General features: G+C 32.9%; 1 protein-coding gene and 1 long non-coding RNA gene across 17 annotated transcripts in view; one reads left to right on the top strand and one right to left on the bottom strand.

Annotated features, from left to right (window-relative positions):
- Window positions 1-20,249, top strand: part of LOC118680386 (uncharacterized) — a 290,728-nt gene that overhangs the window by 171,475 nt on the left and 99,004 nt on the right. For both annotated transcript variants that reach the window (XR_011397061.1, XR_011397062.1), the window contains exons 3-4: window positions 2,011-2,068; window positions 19,356-19,478. This is a non-coding gene — a long non-coding RNA (uncharacterized lncRNA). The remainder of the gene's footprint in view (window positions 1-2,010; window positions 2,069-19,355; window positions 19,479-20,249) is intronic.
- The window catches only part of zormin, a 187,531-nt gene that overhangs the window by 95,996 nt on the left and 71,286 nt on the right, over window positions 1-20,249 (bottom strand). The gene's annotated exons all lie outside the window — the stretch shown is intronic.

The following is a 20,249-nucleotide window of genomic DNA, read 5'->3' as shown; positions in this document are numbered from 1 at the left end:
TATGAATTTTTCTTGCGAAAAATAAGCAAAAACTAGAAAAGCGGAAACCTTCCTACTAATATTAAGACTTATACTTGTAGGTAATATTTGGGAGGTGTCTAACAACCAAGTTTTCAGAGCATAAACTGAAAAAAATAATATAATTTTTTTTAACCCACCCTAATAAATATAGTACATATGTACATAATATTTATCTATGTGTAAAATTTTAATATTCTCAATGTGTTTAAATTGCATTTGTGAGGTGATGAAAGCTGCCTTTGTACAAAATCCATTAGAAAGTGAACTCCAGAATGTATATAAGAGAAAATTTTAGCTGTAGATTTGAATGCTATTTTGTATACGAAGATATTTTTTTACTTGCAAAACCAAACTGATTAGCGAAACTCAGTCAGTGATCGTGAAAGTGCTGAGAAATTTGCTTAAGCTCTCAATTCTCGATAAACTGTTTTACGTAGGAGATCTTTCCATTTTTCCATTTGTCTTTTCTTATTGCTTAAAACATATAAATTACAAAGGTCATTTCACACAAAACTATTTAAACTTAATTCAAGTATGACAGTACTGAAGCATGATGATTTATGGTTATTTTTGCGTCTATCTGATTTTAAAAAGAGGTGAGAAAGAAAACGTTAATCTCAGGTCGTTGTAACAATACAACGTAACGCTACAATCCATTAACATAAACAACTTCGACAGTTAGTATTCGGTAAAAACGAATTTTGCTGAGGGTCAGAAACTCACTATACCTCCAGGGGTTTACACCGATACATTAGTGCCTTGAGACTGGCCAAGCTCTTGCGTTTGACCAGCGCTCACCATGCCGGCCGGGAAGCGGAAACTTAACCAGTTCTCTTCTGCAGTTCTGCAATTCCAACCGTAAGAAGCTTTGTTTTGGACTGCAGTCAAGATCACTCCCTTGTTCACTGAGGTCCGAAAAGCCAAGAAAGGTGTTGAGAATTATGTTAGAATAAATTGAGCAGCTAAATTGTTTAGAAACAACACGCAGTTATCACTACGCTTTAGGAGAGCAACATTATGAGATCGACTTACATATGTACATATTAATTCCAAAAATAAAATGAACATCATCCTTGAGTCTCTACTCAAAAATTTAGGCAAACTATAGACTCAGTACTGGAACTATGTGTTTTTCAGCCAATAACTCGAGGCTTTCCCGCAAGCCGAAAACAAATGCTCTTTCAAAAGACAAAACACTTTCAACTCTTGCAGCAGCAATTCTTTTGTCAACAGCTGACTTTCTATTAAAAAATTATATACTACTAGTATATGCACTTAAATAACAATTCACATTCATTACAATTTCAAATTAATGATAGACATTCAACAATGAATTAAAGTGATTGCGATTGCGATGCGCAATCACTTTCCACACGATCAGCAATCGAATTAAATGCTTTGACATTAAATGTGACGATCATGATTCATGAGGATTTTCCAATTTCACTGGCGTTGCCGTCAAGTAAAAGTTTACATTAAAGCATTTCTGATGAATGCGTGCACATACATTAAAGTGTGACTACATCGTTCACTTGTATTAATAATAGCGAATTATTAACAGAGATTGCAGCTTGGCGGGTTTGGGCCGTGTATCTATTCCATATAAGGAAAAAAAAATATATTAGTTTAAGGTTACAATTTTATCTCACAAGCATAAAATGTCAAGAGTTTTTGAAGAGAAATAATGGAGTACAAGGGTCGGCTTATTGTTTGCTAGTTTTAAGTGACGTCAAACTAGCGGTCTTTTATGTCTAGGAGTCAATATATATCGCTACTGTGACAAGACAACAAATATTGCTAAATTTAATGAATTTCTTCTGTACTTTTCTGAACAAAATAAATTTTATGATAATAAGCTAGGTTACTTTACATAGTAAAATGTTAAAAGTTTTGATGATTTCCTAGTAACAGATAATTATTTTCAGCAAATATTTTTTTTAATCATTGTATCGAGTATAATTGTATTGTATATGTATTCATTTATTTCAGATTCGAAAGTGGCTTTTGAAAACAAAACTATCTAAAGAGACAGCATTTATCAGTACATGTAAGTCCACTATTCTTTATTATGTTAAATATAAAATATATATATTTTTTGTTAAATATTTTATTTAAACTCGACTAGATCTTCTTTCACCTTATAAATCTTAAAACCACTAGCAGTTAATATTTGACTTCTTACCAAGCGTCTTTTTAGGTATATACATTTACTTCATCAAAATTATTCCCCTTCAAAGACTTTTTTCCACAGAAATAATGTTTGAAAGCAAAAAATATTGAAAATGTCTTTTTTTCTCGACATATACGTTCATTTTAGGTTCTGCAGCTAAGAAAACTATTTTTTAGCGATAATATTAGCTGTTCCGAGAGTGATGATGCTTATGTCAGATTTGAGCATAAAGCCCAGATTGACTTTGTTCCTAAAACACTGATATCACGTATTTCACTGGTTTAAAAGCCAGAGTTTACATCTTCTTTAAATCTCTTATTTGTTCCTAATTGGAGTATATTGAAGCAAAATGTCAGAATTTCAGTTAAACATGCATAAAAACTCTGTTGAAGTTATACCTGGACTAGCAAACCTGGCGAACCCCGTTTCGCCACCAGATGGCTTTGTTTTATGTAATATTTCGTTTGGTGATTAAAAGATGAAGAACATTTTTTTTTTGTTTTATATTTGGAAAGGAAAAATTGTATTTCATTTGAAATGAAAAATGAAGTGTTATTTAGTTGAACTTCTCTAAGTAAATGAAAGTGGATCCAAAGTAAATACTGAATCGAAGCGTTATACGTGTCCGCAAATTATCCGTTTCATTGAAGTGCTCTTTGGAAAACCACATTTTTTGTTTTTTGGTCTGACGTTAACACAAACAAAGCGGATGGTTTCCCAACTCGTGAACACGCAACGTATAACTGCCCATGTGAAAAACAATGATTTTCTAAATTTATCCCGCAAACACTAAGCGATTGGCCATGCGACTTGTTAATTGTCATTGCGAACGCAAGGCGAACTGGAAATTGCAATCGTTTGAAGTCAAACGGAAGATCAGTCGAAATATATACATTTTCACCTGCGTACTTTCCGTTAATAATGGTTGCTTCAATCAAATTCGGCATAAGTCTTTTTACCGAAAATCGAGTACCGTTGCAAAGTCGCGGCGGATTCAAATTACGCAATATCATAATAACTGTACCAACTTTGAGTTGCAAGTTATGTGGTGGAAATCCTGGTAACTCCAGAGAGTTCAAAAACTCCGTTGGATAATTTACTACATCATCGGGATTTGTTATGGAATCAACGGAATTGTATGTCACCAAATCGCCAGCAATTTTTGATTGAATGGTGAAACTCAGTGCCTGTGCATCATTATTCTTTGCGGCAAGAATTGCTCGTTGACTTAACCAAGCATAATTCTGATAATTCGCACTAATGGTTTGGAAAACATTTTCAAAAATAGCTAATTGAGAGTCTACAAATCGGCAAAAGTCGTTGGTAAGAGTAATTAATCCAGATGTCGCATCAACTCTGACTTTTCCATTTCCAACAGCTAACAATTGTTTGGAAAATTGTGCAGCAATTCGATCATTTTGAAGTTGAACTCTCATATTAGTGGTCCATAAAGGTGATGCGTTCAGGCAAGCATTCAATTCATCTGCAGCCGTTGCACGGGGAATTACTGGCAACGTCTGCCTGTCAACAATAATTGCAGCAACATCATTAACGGTGGGTGCATTGAATCTTCGCACATGTTTACCTGTTGGGGTACAATCAGCATTTTGACAAATTTGTGCGTATCCGATGGCATTCGTTCCAATGCTGTTTTGAACATATTAACCACAGCATTATTAGGTGTAACTTATGATCGTGTGATGGTGTTTTTTTTTTGTCATGCGAAAGCAGGTATTGTATTCAAGGATGTGTTGAAGAAAATGGCTGGAATCGGGATCACTTCCATCGAACAATGGTTTCAGTGGCTGTGGTGGTGTAAGTAATGGATCCAGTTTGACTTTTCCACTTGCGCAGCACAATCCAGCCGTTTCTCTTTTGAACTTTAACGCATTGCAATATCGGCATATAGTCGTCATTGGTCCAATATCTAAGTTTGCATCATCACTGTAGTTCGCAGTGGGATCAGATTGGAATGCCAAGCGATTGTATGATGCCAATGATCTTCGTGTGCTCACGCGTTGTCTCAATCACACGTGTTGCTGGCTTGCATGCTTGTGCGGCGGCCGATGTTGGCACGTCGTCCTCTAGGCATTTTGGACTATGGATAGAGTGGTGAATTTAACCTCAAATGCACGCTCCACATAATTTATACAGTTCAACTTACCACCTTAAAGACAAATGCCTGTTGTTGAAATTGAATAAAAATTTGCACAATACACGTGATTGATTTGATGGTTTCCAATTGAAATGTTAGTTCCAATTGTAATGAACGAATAACTTATTTTTCACAATTTCACAGTGAACACAATACCGGTTTGTCACATGAAATTAATTGAGCAGAGAACAATGAGTAGCTGTCAAACAATGTATCACGCACCGGCGCCATCTACTTAAAATATTGGTTTGTAGTACATGCTATGTATCACAGATGGCGCTGTATGTGAAAAAAGATTTTCCCGCCTTTCTGTTAAAATATTTCCTGAATTTTCTTTGCTATAAACCTCACGGAGCCCGAGACCTTTCCAACGAATACAAAACCGTGGAAATCGGTTCGTGCGTTCTGGAGTTATAGCGTCAGGAAGGAAAACCCGACTTATTTTTATATAATAGATTAGTCAAACGTGTGCAACTGTGAATACCATACCGAGTAGCTTGATTGGGCAAAATACGAAAATAGATATAGAATTTGAGCGTCCTCATCCACCCATTGTTGGAGAAACAATCTGCAAAAAATGTTTGCAGAGTACCGGGCCGCCCTGAGAATTCCGTACCCAGGATGAAATGTCTCCGATCTCCCCCCTCTCCCGGTTACTGGTAAAGAAAAATTTCCGTGATCACATCGGGGAGCAATCGTTATTATAGCAGCGGGCAATTTTTGAAATAATTATATTCAAAACATTAAATAAAAGGAAATCGATATAAAAATGAAGCTTTTAAATTGAATATTCAATTATTTTTTAAGTCAGGTGACAATACTGACAACCTAAAATTTGGTGGCAGCACTGGCAATTGAACCAAATATCATACTTAATGATTTTTAAATGTGTTTCCTACGAACGCAAGCCTATTTAGACATCAGAGCTGACATGCCACGCACAAACGCGATCTGTAGCAACTGTCATACTTTATATGTCTATATGTCAAATTAAGGTAGAGAGTTATTTTGCGATGCCAAGGTTTCGAAAAATTGCTAACATTTGGTATTTTATTATGCGACTAATAAACGCAAAACTATTTACGAGTACAATCGCAAAAATATTTAATTTAATTTTCATGCCACAGCTGGTAAAAGCTGCACATGCTGTATATAATGCCACAACAGATATACCGAAACACTGGAAAAATGAAGAAAAGTCAACAACTTAATCAAAATTTGAACACGAAGCAAACAACATTGCAGCGCGTACTCAACGCCGCCAACAACAAGCATACCTTTTCAAGTTGCAACAGCAACTGCGGCGATGAATGCAACATGACAGAAAAATTGCTTTGCCAACATTGTAATGTATAGCTGTATCTTTGTTGTTTGTGTAGTTAGTGTGTGACTTACAACAAGTCATAATATTAATAAGAGGCAGGAGAGTTGCAACACCGATTTGATGAGGTTATTGTGGCACGAAATACGATTCGCACATTCGAATGTCAATCAGTGCAGCTGTGTGCACAAATCTAACTGTCACTTTTCGAGTGCCATCAACCTACGTGGCCCTTTTTATTATTCCTATTCCCATTCAACCGCATAAATGACACGTTGTTGCTGTCACATCATAGCCGCCACAAAGTTGTCTAGCGCATGCGCATAGCCGGCAACAGCATTTCTCTGCGCATGTAGTACATGCCTTAGAGATAGCTGTGAACCCTTTGCAAAAAGCATTTGGCAAGAATTTCTGCGCGCACTCCTTCTTCCATGCGATCGCCTGCACCACAGAGCAGAGCTTTCGCTCGCTTCAGCGACAGCTGACGGGTCTCGAGTGGATATGTCACACACGTTAGTAGTTAATCTTTGTTAGTATTCCAACTCACTGCACGTTCGTTATCTCGCGCTCTCTTTTATTTCATTGCCGCAATATTTATTTATGTATGTTTACATGTAGCGGCAATTTCCCCAAGATCCAACTAGTCGTCGACCAGAGGTCCAACAACAACGCATTACTTCAGCGCTTACAACCTAGCATTTCTATCAACGCGCCATCGCCGCCTTCCTTGCCGGCTTTCGCAGCACCATCTGTACCTCAGCGGCTACACCCCCGCCCGCTTGGCGGTCCATTTACCGATTTGACATGAGTCAAAACAGCACACGACATGAATAGGATTTCAATTTTTAGTTTATGTTGCTGTCCGTCTGCTGTGCGTCGTTCGCGACGTCCGCGGCGTCGAGTTCAAGTTAAAGCAGTAAAATCGCTGGAGTTGTTTCAATGCCGTAGTCGCGCTGCTTTATTCGAAGTGTGCCTGCAAAATAGCTAGGAAATGCTTCAAATACAAGACAGTCTTGTCTGTTCTTCGTTATGTTGGCCATATGTCGACGCAAATTTATGTTCACTTGCAATGCATAAATATTTTAACTTCATCTGTTAAACTCCCTCTCTACGTACTATATGGGAGTATATCATGTGATACGCATACTTTTGTGCTTTGTGAAATGCCATGCAATGAATTCTACTTTTTATTGTGTTTTTTTATTCGAAACTCACCTCACCTATTTTCTGCCGATATCAGGATGTGTCTGTCTTTTAACCTTTTGCGCTGACTCAAGAGACACCTATATAATATGTGCTTAGTCTCATCTGCAATGTGAAGGTTCTGCGATATGGAGTCTGAAACTACGGATCATTTGCTTCTAAAATGCATACTAATGGGAAAACGCAGGAAGAAGATCCTTCCAGTGAATACATTGACTTTTTAGGATAAAGCACGATTCTTGAATTTATAAGCCTGTTGGGTCTAAGTGAGTCCTTGAGAAAGAGTAAAGGCTACAATAGACCATCATAGGTCGCAGTGTATAGCTCAATAACTTTCTATATCTAACCGATTTCTAAAATAGGTGTTAATGGAGGGTCGAATTTGAAACACCAGTAGAACACAACAACAAAACGGCACTTAAGATTTCGTGGCATAATTCATACCAATTACTTAAACTTACTCACTCGAGAAGTTCAAAACTTCCACTCTCGAATATCAAAGAAGAGATCCCACTCATCCAGAGCTCCTTGAGCAACCAACGAAAACTGCTTTTGATTCTAATGCCTGCACTAAATCTAGAAGAAAACTATCGGCATTTGGGCGACAGAAAAAAAAACACGAGTAATTTCTCTTGCTATATGTAGATGCAAAGCATACTGACACTAAAATAAACCCGAACACACGAAATTTCAAAAACACGTGAAGTAACTAACATTTGGGGTTTCTCTAGATTTGAAACATCTATTACCTCCTTTGAACCTCCTTTTAACTCCTTTTTCAATACGGTAGTAATTTGCGATAGGTTAGGTTAGGTAAGATAGTAGATCCCCTCGATCGGAGGACTTCAAGAAATTATTAATGGGTTTTATAACTAAATCTATATTAACATTCTTTGAATATTTTCGTAATATATTCCACATTTTCAAGCTTGAGCAACTTAAAGTTAATTTCTCGAGAATTATTTCTGCATTTATAGACGCGGACGAAACGAAGATGATATGGAGAAAATTTATGAGAGATTGAAGGAGAGTCAGTACGGTGAAAGGCGAATAAAATCCAACAGCATAACGGGTGGTGAGATCTATATTTGGATATGACTCTAATATGTCTCGTAGGTATATAGAAATCATTTAAATATCGGCCATACCAAACAAAGATTTTTGGAAGCGACTATAGAAATATGGAGTGAATGAGTATTTCTCAGCAAAAATATGGTTTCTAGATGGAGCTGAAGTAGATTATTTGGACACAAAATTTGTTTACAGACCCAAAAATCATAGGGAACTGATTAGATCTTCGAGAGAGAGCAAAGATCTCAACTGATGGAAATAGATCGTTTAGTTAAGAAATTTGAACCAATTGAAGTCAGAATCAGTTTTCCTCAATTTTAATGAGTAAATAACGGCGATTTTAGTATACATATGTAAGTATATATTTCTTCTTCTAGAAACATGGACAATTTTCAAACTTTATTGGGTTGAACGCACTGACCATAAAAATTCTTTTCAGCTCAATTCCGCTTCGTAAAAACTAGCCGCATTCCAGTGTACCGTTAACTCTACTAACTTAATAGCATGGTTAACAGCACTCAAGTCTATCATGTTCATTAGCGGTAAAGAGATGGTAATAAAAATTGCTAGGCGATTGCCAATTTTCCGAGTCGAAAACGACTTGCCGACAATAAGTAGGAGGCACCCAGCAGCGGGTGAGACAGTGAAAGAGGTGGAGAAAATTATTAGAATATAGCCATCAGCAGCCAAAAGCTGCAAATTAATGGCAAATGAATGCATTTCATGTGTGCGAAATGTTGCATGCAACGCATGTGAGCAAATGACCGTGAAAAAATGGGGCAAACAAATATAAAGTGTAATTAGTGATTCATTTGTCTGGCAAGAGTAGACATTACACACGCATACATAATTATGCCAAGATTACCTGCCAATTATGAAATTTTTGTTGATCTTTTTTCAATTTAATAATTTTCTAATAAACAATTAATACATACTCGTACATACATACAAACATGAAAAGCGCTCGTTTGGACTAATCAAAGCAGCATTTCTTCATTTATGCACATACATATTTTTTTACATCCATACAAAAACAGACCTCATTCATTAAATTTCACCGTATTTCAGAGCAATTTCAAAACACTATTCAGCAGGGATGTTGCAACACGCAACCGCGAAAAGCATCGCCGCACGCAAGTGCAGACCACTGTACATATGTACATATACCGCAATTGGAGTACTTCATTTAGATTTCTCGACTTCTTTATCACTTCTGCTGCAATCAAGTACACAATAGCACATAAACAAATCGGAGCAAAACGTTGAGGTTTGCGGTTTTTACAGCTCAACGAAAATTACAAACCAAATTTTTAGTCCTACACACATAAATACTTTTCATATATGTATGTATATATATATTGTATGATATCTTTGTTTACGAAAAGTCTAGTCAAGATATATATTACAGCAAGTAAACGGTAACAAAACTTTGATTGCGCGAATTTAGGTCACATCAACCATCAGTCCAGTACCAAAGGCGCCAGCGACTAACATGAGCAACAGTACCTATGTATGTGTACGATTAGCGAAACCCAGTAACCATCCGGAACACCAAATATTTGAGATTTAACTTTTGAACTCAAAAAGTTCTGAGGAGTGTTTTTAAAAATTAAACTAAAAGTTTCTTTATCAGTTTAGTTTTTAGTTCATAATATCTTTCTCTCTTTTCTATTGCCACAAAGATTAATGTGTGAGGACTTAATCTTCGCTAGAACTAAACAGTTTTCTCAACATATTGTAGAAAGAACCAACTTCGATAATCTCCAGGTTATTTTAACAGTTTGAGGCCAGAAAAGTTTCGCGTCGACTTCACTCATGCGGAGAATATTGTGTTTCTGAAGATTAGCGAAATTGCTCACATCGGTTTCAGCCGTCCAAAATACGCTCTTTCCTTCCTCATCCTACAGTTGGTATGCGCCTCTGCTACTTTATCAGTTTAGTAATGCTTCCGAGGTAGTAGAAGCTGTCGATAACAAAGTAACCGGATCTTCGAACAAAAATTTCTGCAGAATCACAATAAAAATGTATGTAAAATCATCGATGAATCGTTTCAAAGTAGTCCCCTTAATTTTCTGGAATTGTTCAAATCTGGACTGTATCTAAAATTATTTCGAGGAAATTTAAAAAAATTTAAAATACTAATGAGATTGTCGGGATGGCCTAACAATATTAGCAATTTCTTCAATTTTAGAAATGATTGGTTAGACTGGTTCCTCAATCGAACTGAAAAAGAAAAAGAATCTTGAACTTGTCAAAATGCGTCACAGCAGTGTATTGAATGTGAAGAGTAATGAACAATAATGACGAATAATCGGAGCAATCCAGAAAAAAATAGAAGTACTAACATTATTAGACCTGTTTTTGCACAAAAAAATATTTTTTAAAGAAAGTGTTCTAAAATAATTTATGCTCATTGGGTTCTATCTAGTAAAATGTTCCGCCATTTTCTCTAGTTAACTGCTGCCATATAGTTTTGCGCTTTAAGATTTATCTTCATTTTCGGTGCATCATATTGAAAATATATTTAAATGCATACATACATACCTATATACATGCATACAATAAAAAATTCAATGCATATGAATAAGTGCATACAACCATTTGTGGCAACTTCCGTGCAGCGCCTAATTTTCTATATGAAAGCACACAAAAGTCGGCGAACACGAACGCCTCGAAGGTGTTTATTATTGTTTGTATGTATATGTGTATAGAGGTGTTTGCTTTTCTACTGAAAAATCAGCAGCAAACGAAACAACGCCTCCCTGTCGCCCTTGCCTGATTCCGTTCGACACACTAAATAAGCTGTAAACGCTGGAGTGAGGAAATACGAAAAAAGCGCCGCTTTATTTACCCCAGCACATGCTACGGTCCAGTTAGAGAATTTCTTTTGGCGTGAATTTGTGCTATTTTCTAGCACAGATTTCGTTCCAGCACTCGATTAGCTGTGCTTTACTTTGATTTTGTTATTGTTGATTTTTTTTTTTTGTAAACTTCAATTGTAGCTAATGAATGTACGATGCTCTTGCACAGCACTTAATAAATAATTTTGAAAAGCAAGGAAATCAATTGTTTACCATAACAATAAAGAGCTTAAAAAGAAATAATATAATAAAGTAAGTGACATGTTTATAGCGCTTTTGAAAGCTTTTGGAGTTTAGAAATCGAGACACTTTACAAATTTTGTCAAACTCAATACTGGGTAAAGTTCAAGAATGTTGAGCAAAGCTTTTAGAACTGGTTACAGCCCAAGACCCTGATAAAAGTAAGCGTTCTATGGATAGGCCATTGCCAAAACCTTTAAAAATGATAAAAAGTAACAAAAATCATAATATGAAAGGAAAAATAATTTAAAATTTTTATTTAATAAATAAATCTAAAACTTCTGCATTATCACCATTTTCCCATAACAATCAAAAAATTCAAATAATCAAGTGTTTTGTTTTATATTTTTTTATCTTTCCCACAAAATTTGTTTCATTCACGAAATTTAGGGAAACCTAACATTTTTATGCCTGAAACAAACTTTACGTTTTATGATATGGTCACGATTTGTCCATTTTATTTTGACTTAATATCAGAAAAAGACCGTTATTTAATTCCGATCGAAAATTCTCACTTGAAAATATTTCCTCTTTTTAAAATGTCGGTAGACATTTTCTTCGTTGAAATATGTATGTTATATCGTTACCTTCATATAAGGTTCAACACAGGGTCCAACTTTAGTAGAAGGAGGCCAAGAGGAATAGATAATAAAAACCACTGAAAGGTTTGTGTTTAGAAATGTTATATGAAGGTGAGTTCATAGTTAATTTTTGAGTACAGGAAATATTTCCATTGTTACATATTAGTGGTATACTTAACTATGAAATAACGAAGAGGTTATCTATACTCTTAAGTTTAATTTTTAAGAATTACACTTATGCTAAACATAAAATGGGTACATTTTTTTCTTTTCTTGTACTTCCGACAAAAGTTCCTTGTGAAAAAATAATTAATCTTCTTTTTTTGGAATTTATCTATATCAACCATAAATTATGAGTTATGCCATTTTATTGCATTTATACCAGTTATTTGCTCGATTCGCAATTTTGCCGATCAAAGGCAACTTTTATAGCAGAAGCTCATTCAAAGCAATATACAATACAGTAAGCGCTTTAAAAAATGTTTTTCTTCAATTTTAGACTTGACTGCAACCAGAAGTCAATCTTATGTATCACCGAATGAAAGAAGTTCGACCAAAACGTTCACATCATAAAAAATAGACACTTTACTATCTTAAACGTCTTTCATCGTATTTCATTTAGTGTTTCCTTTTGGTAGTCCACAAAAATACGCCTTTAGGTATAAAAGGCGGTTATTACCAAAAAAAAAACTTTATATCTGGTAGTCCCCAAATGCTACATTTGATTAGTATCTATGCTTCCCCTCTAGCAATAATTAACGTTTTCGATGACATACTTTCAACTGCTTATAATTATCAGCTGGTGAATGAGTGAGTTTGTTATTATACATAGTGCACAATAGACCATAGGTCGCGGTGCATACCTCGAAACTAATCTATTATACATAGTGTTGTCGTTATTATCTTTTGTTGTACAAATGTGTACAAATAATATTACATACTTGTATAACTTATTGTAGAATATTCTTCTGTGGTCTCAATTTATCTGTCTATACTCTGCAATTTGTTATTGTTGTTGATGTATTTCGAAATTGGTTGCTTTCTGCTTTGGACATCTGAATAGTTCTCAAATTTTTCTATTTGCTATAAAAACTTCTTACCTAATTAATCATTTTATTGCTCACGACATTAGCACTTCTGCGAATAAGATACATTTCAGACAATTTTCATCAAATTACGAAATATTAAAAAAAATTTCAACATTTTTTTCAAGATTTTCATAATTTTTGACCATTTTCAAAATTTTTCAAATTTACAGAAATTTTCAAAATTGTTCACGATTTTTCGAAATTTTTAAGTTTCTTTACATTTTTAAACTTTTTCTAAGTTTTTTAATAGTTTCAAAATTTTTCGAAATTTTAAAGAAAAATGTATCCCTCTATGCATACATACTTATGTACATCTATGCATACATTTATGTTACTTTGTCTACAATTTAATTTAAATATACAAAAAATCCCTCCAAGCCATTTGGGATATATAAATACTAGTATTTACATATTGTACATACATACATATGTATGTCTTAGAACTTCTTCAAAGCAAAATTTTGCAATGTAAATAAATGGTATTTTCAATTAAGCTCCCAAAACTGATTTATACATACATATGTACATATTTATTTGAGCAGACATAAATATTTAATTCAGACATCAACATTCTGTCAGCGAAACGTCTCCGTTCCACGTTGCCACACAACATGACATGCCGCGATGCCATCATGCCACCATACCACAACCACGCCAGCTTGCCAATTGAAGCATAGAGCATTACGCTACACATCTATGCATATGTACATACATAGATTATTTATCTGGCATCTAATTGATTTGTAAATTCAATTGTCCAATTTCATCACCAAAATAATGCGCAAATGCTTTGTTTGTATGTATGTTGTGCCATGCGCTGGTTGTTTATGTATGTAAATTATTATTACTTTGGGGGCATATGGCAAACGGTGAACTTGATTTGTACATACATATGTACAATGATGATGATGTCATACAGGTGTCATATGAAATGCCAAAATATAAATTAAAAATAATTATGGGTTTATTATACACTTCGTTGGTTTGCTAGTGGATTTATCGCGCTTTGATCTCACTAAATATTTCCACATCTTTTTTTAATTATAAAATGTGCTTTAATCGCATATTTACTATAAAGTTCTATAACAGAAACCATTTACTGTTTAGTGGGCAATGAGGAAGTGTACCATAAGTTTAAATATGTATATTATTTTAGAGAAAAAAAAAGTTAGTAATTATATAAAAGTTTTTGATTTGGTTTTAAGATTGCTCTAGATACCCTTTTAATATATGAAATGCGATTTTATCAAATTGAAATGGAATACAGTTAAGAATCATAATCACGCCAGTAGTTTCAAAAGGTTACTTATACGACACGTATCACTCAAAAAAATATGATTGTTAGCTACTTAAACTTAAAAAATTTTTTTAAATAACTAATGTAATAAATTTATATTATGTATTAACAAGAATATTGAAAAAAAAAAAGTTTGGGTGATTTCATTAAAAATGGTAATTTGTGACTTCAGGCATTTCTGTTTTACGGTTTGAATCAAACAAAATAAAATAAATTGGTAGGTGGATCTCTTCATTTTCGACCGCAGTTGATTTATTTACCGCAGTATGAAAGTTTTTGTAAAATTATATGTTCAGTCTTTTTTTCCTTGCGAGCACTATAATTAAAAGGCTCGGTGTGTAACTGTCTGATGTAGGAGAAAGCTTGAGCGCAGTTTTTTCACAAAATAATAATTATTACTTTTGTTTTCATTATAATTAATGAACCATAGTCTTAAGCTCAGCTAGTTTCGTAAAAAATTCGCCAACAGTTTAGAAGTGGTATGGAATTTATGGTATATGATTTTTTTGTTTTAACTTTATACAGACGACTCAATTAGCTGAGACAATTAAGATGTAATTTGAGACAATTTAGATGTTAATTGAGTCATTATATTTGGTGTTATAATCTATGCGTTTTGTCTTAAACAATTAAAATTCCGGACAATGGAAGAGGAAAAAGCTGAAATCGAAACAGCGGGGCCGGCTAAACGTCCAGCTCGACCAAAAGAAGCGCTCAATATCCAGGGTGGCAACAAGGACAAAGTTTTGCTTTCGTCTTTTCCGTTCTAGTATATGTCAAAGCTGCCCCATACTCTTGAAAGCCGATTGTCGAAAGTATATATAAAATAATGGAAACCGTCGAGTCCGGCCGTCATATAGACAATGTTTGGAGAAGGAGCTCAACATTGCACAAAAAACTGTTTGGAACTATTTCAACAAGGCTGAATACAAAAAAAAAACTCGAAGCACAAGCAACGACGGTATTTAAAGTTTTGCTATGTGTTTGATGAGATTGTCATCTACTTTGAGCTACTCCAAGCCAACACTCTGCGGTCAAACTCTTAATTCGGACCTGTACTGCCAACTGTTGGGGATAATGCTAGAGGATAATGCTTGGTGGGTAGGTTCTAATGCATCCACCCTATAGTCGGGACCTGGCACCAAGTGCTTGACACCTGTTCTTATTTATGGCGAATGAGTTTGCTGGTGAAAAATTTGCCTCAAGTTTCCACAAAAACTCTTACAAACATAACCTACATCTTTACCAAAAAACTAATTTATAGCATATAATTTAATTTTTTTTTTAATTTCACAAAAGAATTCAACCAGCAATAATTGCCTACTCCACTAACTCAAAGTAACTGAGTTTAGCTGTAATTACAAAGTATTTTCCCATTACACCTTTTCAAGTAATTTTACTTTTACGAGCACATAAACAGTAAAACTGAAATAAATTTTTTATTTCAAATGTTACAACAACATTGCACAACAAGTAATTATGACGTAATTTTTCATCAAACAAAAAGTAAAACGATACTTGTGTGAGACTTCAGCAGATGCAATGAAAGTGTAAATAAATGCCGGGAAGAAAATTGCCCCATTTTTTATTAAAAAAAAAAAAAACAATAACAACAGTGTAACAGTATTTATTTCAGTGCTTGAATTTCTGCCGGGGTGGCAAGGGTGACTGACTGTATAGAGTTTTAGTATCGCCTTCAGCACTTCATATACATATACATATTTTTCATGTAAGTGTGTGCGTACGTATGTATGCAATGCGTTCGGCGACAGAACAATATAAGTCATTTGGTTATTTTTATACCAAAAAAAGAAAAATTTAACAAAATGAAAAATGATTGTGTGAATGTGTAAAGTCTGGCATCGCTTTTCAGCAGGTTTCCAGTTCCAAATTCAATTACACTCACAAACACACATGTACTAAAATGCGTCGATGGCTGCTATTATGCTGCAGTAGAATGGAAAATACTTTATTTTAGAAATTTTTACACACACCCATACATATTTATTTGTAGAATGTAGGCATACGCACACATACACTCATTATTTTGTGCTATTAATATTTATTTGTACTTTTTTGTTTTGATTTCTTTGAGTGCTTGATCACTTCGATTGGAGTTGTAAACAATAGTAAACAAGTAAATACACACACACATACATTTATACATACATGCATACAACTATACATACATAGCTATATACATATAAACTCGCATAAGTAAACAAACAATAATTTTTCTCACTTTTATTTTGAAGCAAACACCTTGAGTTACAGGTGTATAACGGCTACTATATGTATCTAGATATTTAAGTATACAAATAAGCATAAGTAAGTATTTATTTATTTTAATTTTTCTTAATTTTTAATTTTTAATTGCTTGTTGCTGTTTGCAGTTGCTTGGTGCGTGTGCAATTAATCAATTTGAGCGGACATACAAAGTTCGCGCCTCACAAGTGGAACAATTGGAGTAGAAAAAAGCAAATATCGAACGCATGCGAGTACTAATATTCACCGTTGGTCAGATATACATATGTACATACATACCTATAGTATGTATGCTTGTGATGACCACTCAAAGTGTTGCCATTGAAAAGGCGAAAAAGTAGCGTGTGTTTTATGTTACTTTTACCAACTGCTGTTGATTGGCATGGAAGGGAGTCTTAGCTTAATTTTTTGATTTTTTTGCAAAAGTCTATGCTTAATTACGAAACGAATTGGGTATTTAAGAATCTCAAATATTTATGCTCATAGTGGAACAATTATATGGCAAATTAGCATGATATGATATGTATATTTCAGGGTATTTTAATAGCTATAAAGATTTATAAATAGATTGTGCATATGTATTAGCGTAAACAAAATTTTTGATTTTAAATATAAGATATAATATAAATAATATATTTTAAAGATTTCGAATTTAAAACAAATTTGATTTTTAAAATTTCAAAGGGAAGCCATTATTAATTTTAATCCGAAAATAAATGATTCAATATCTTTATACATTTTATAAAATGTTACGTTTTTGTGCAAAATATCTATTTAAATAAATTTTCTGCAAATGATTTGGATATTTAAATTTTTTTTCTTATTATTTAATACTTAAGTTGTTTTTTTGCTAATAGTAAAAACTTATATATATAAATATATATATTTAAATAGGTTTCCTCTATAAAAGATATTTTTTTTATAAAATATATTCTTTAAGTTGCTAAGAAAAATTATTGTTAAAGTTAATTAGAATATTTTAAATCTATTAAAATTATTATATATTTAGTTTTTGTGAGTTTACTAAAAATATAATATTACTGAAAAATATGCTTAATATAAAAGCATTTGCTCACAATAACAATAAAGTTCGCCTAGAATAGAAAAACTTATAATATAAAATAATATATGTATGTAAGTATGTATTTTTTTTTCAAATTTTTTAAAGATATGTTATTTAGAAAAAATTGTTTTAATGTTTCTTAGTTGACAAGGAGTGAAAATTTTTGTTTTTAATGTTCGTCTAAAAAAATAATTTTAAAACATTTTTTAATATTTAATTATCGATTCTAGGAAGCATATGTGAATATTTATATAAATAGCTTTAAAATGTCAAATTTCAATTGAAATGTGTTTGTAAAATATCCATAGATATTAAATAATGATGTGATAGCAGTTTTCTCTTTAACCAAAATCATTGTTTGATATTTAGTAATGAATATAACAAATAAAATTAGTGATGGTTTTCTATATCACAATATTCAATCCACGTGCTTAAAAAAATATATATAATACAATATATATCTGTTGAAAAATTATCTTACTTTTAATTTCAAAAAAAAAAATCTTAAGCTATAATTTCCTAAATTTCCTTTCAATTAAAATGTGGTGAATTATATTAGTTTTTATAAGTGAGGTAATTGTTTTTGTAGAACCAAAATATGTTTAAATTATGTAGCCCTAACAAATTTTCCAAAAAAATTATAAACATTTTCATGGAAGTAGTGAAATAATTTCGAGCTGTTGCTTTTTTTGCAACAATTATTATTATACTTAGTTGATTCAACGACAGAAAATAGTTTCTGGTTAATGCTATAAGTTACTTTCAGACCACTTCTGATCCATAGAAATTGGTATAAATTTATGCTCCTCTTTAAATTAAGTTTAGCGAGTTAACTTTAAGTGGAATGTATTGTCAATAACAGTATTGAACAGATATTCCTGAAGATTTTAATCAAAAACACTTCATGTATAAATGTTCACCTCAATATATTTTATACCATATCCTGTCTGAATTGAGACCTTAATAGTTTATATTCATGTATTTGCTATACTCTTTTCTATCTATTGCAAAATCATTTTATATTTATGCAACACTTCTGCACACATTTCTCTTCACACATCCGTTCGAATTTCCCATAAATTTGGCAATGTGCTGAAATATGTTTCCAATTTTATTTTCGTTGCTGCCAAATTCCAGCGATTTGTTGCATAATATCCAACACTATGTATTACATAATACATACCTACTTATCGCGCATACATATTACGCATGAATATTTGAAATATGTACATATATTCAATTCTTGCTCATACAAATATTTTTAGTTTAATTGCAAACATATGGAGGAAAAAATGTATGTACGTAAAAGCGCGCTTGTTGAATAATTTTGTGATTTTTCCAAATTTCATGTGCCTTACATGTAGCCAGTTGCCACATGTGTGTATTTGAGTAATTTTAAGAACTTGAAAATGTATAAATATTTTAGCATCTATCGATGTAATGGTTATTTTTGGAAAAAAGTTCGAAGGAAGAATATCAGTTTTTTTTAATGTTTTTTGTTTTTATTTTCCCAAGTTTAAGAATTTTGACGTTATTGCAAAACATTAAAATGATTATAAATTTAATTAATTTTATAATTACTATAAATTTAACTTGAAAGCAATTTTTTTGTAAAATAAATGATTTCAGAATTTTTTATCACTTTTTTAATCCAAATTAGTTGAAAAATGGTTTTTCCATAAAAATTATTTGTATCCTTATTTATTTAAATATTATTTTTTTGTATTTTTTGTTAAATAATTTTATTTATTTATTTATTATTGTATTTTATTTATTTTAATTTTATCAGAACTTTAATTTATAACAGTTAAAACACAATATTATTTTTTTTTTACAAAAAATTCTTACAAAAAACTTGCAACCCTTTTATAATTCATAAACAATAACCCATCTCAAAGATACTATAATTTGTCTAACAAAACACTTCATTATTAAGTTCAAATTTTCTTCCCGAAAATCTAACTACCTTTATGTAGATGCAACAAATTTAAACCAGTTTTCTTTTTTCTTTTTTTCCAGTCAACCATCAACGCAGCGCCAAACACCTCTTGAGCGTTATAATAAATCAAATTATTTCATGGCATGCCATAAAACACATTCAGCCGTTGAGCATTTTTTGAGCTTTTTACCGTCTTAAAGCTGGTAAGTACCACCGCTTCTTAACTTTTATTTTCAAGTAGCAACGTTAGACAGCCAATAAATTTCTCATAATTCATGCTTATATACATTTATCCAGCATGCTACTGCTTTCATTTATAAGTGTTGAAGAGCCTACACAAATTTTAACGTGCCTACATGCAGATTTTCCAAATTACTTTTCACTCATAAAAACTTTAATCAATTTGTTAGTGATTAGTTCGATTCGTTATAGTTACGCTGTGGCTGTTCGAAATCAGCTTTAAATCGCGCCGCTCTTCGCTGCGCTTAGCCACACTATTTAGTTGCAGTTGCAACTACAAAATTGCATGACCCATTTAATAATTTTCATGAAACTGAAATTTTGAAAGTGAATAAAAATATGCATAAGACTAGGCATTTGGGTGGTCGTAAGTCACTTAGAGTAAGAAAGATTTTTTTTTTTCTAGATTTCGTACCTTGAATCGCATTTACAACAGTTCTACGGTCTCAATCTAGTTCATTTTACGAAACAACTAAAAGGGTGGAAATGTTTCAAAAATGTTTAGTGACTGCCTGAGATCGTGGAAAATTGTCCTCAAATATTCATCAGAGTGAAATGAGTTCGAAAGTACTGTTATCATTAGAGAGAAAGACCTGAAGCTCTTAACAAAAATTTTGGAGCTCTGACTCCACTTTTTGTTTGGCGCTTGACGCTTGACGAGCTCGCCTGAGGCCCAACCATCCACTAGTGAACCGCAAGAAATCAGTGGAGCTCCTACTCGTACCCATTTTACG

The sequence above is a fragment of the Bactrocera oleae genome, chromosome 6 (assembly GCF_042242935.1).
Source record: "Bactrocera oleae isolate idBacOlea1 chromosome 6, idBacOlea1, whole genome shotgun sequence".
Classification (NCBI taxonomy): Eukaryota; Metazoa; Arthropoda; class Insecta; order Diptera; family Tephritidae; genus Bactrocera; species Bactrocera oleae.
Note: the sequence above shows the minus strand (reverse complement) of the source record. Positions and strands in the feature narration are given on the sequence as shown.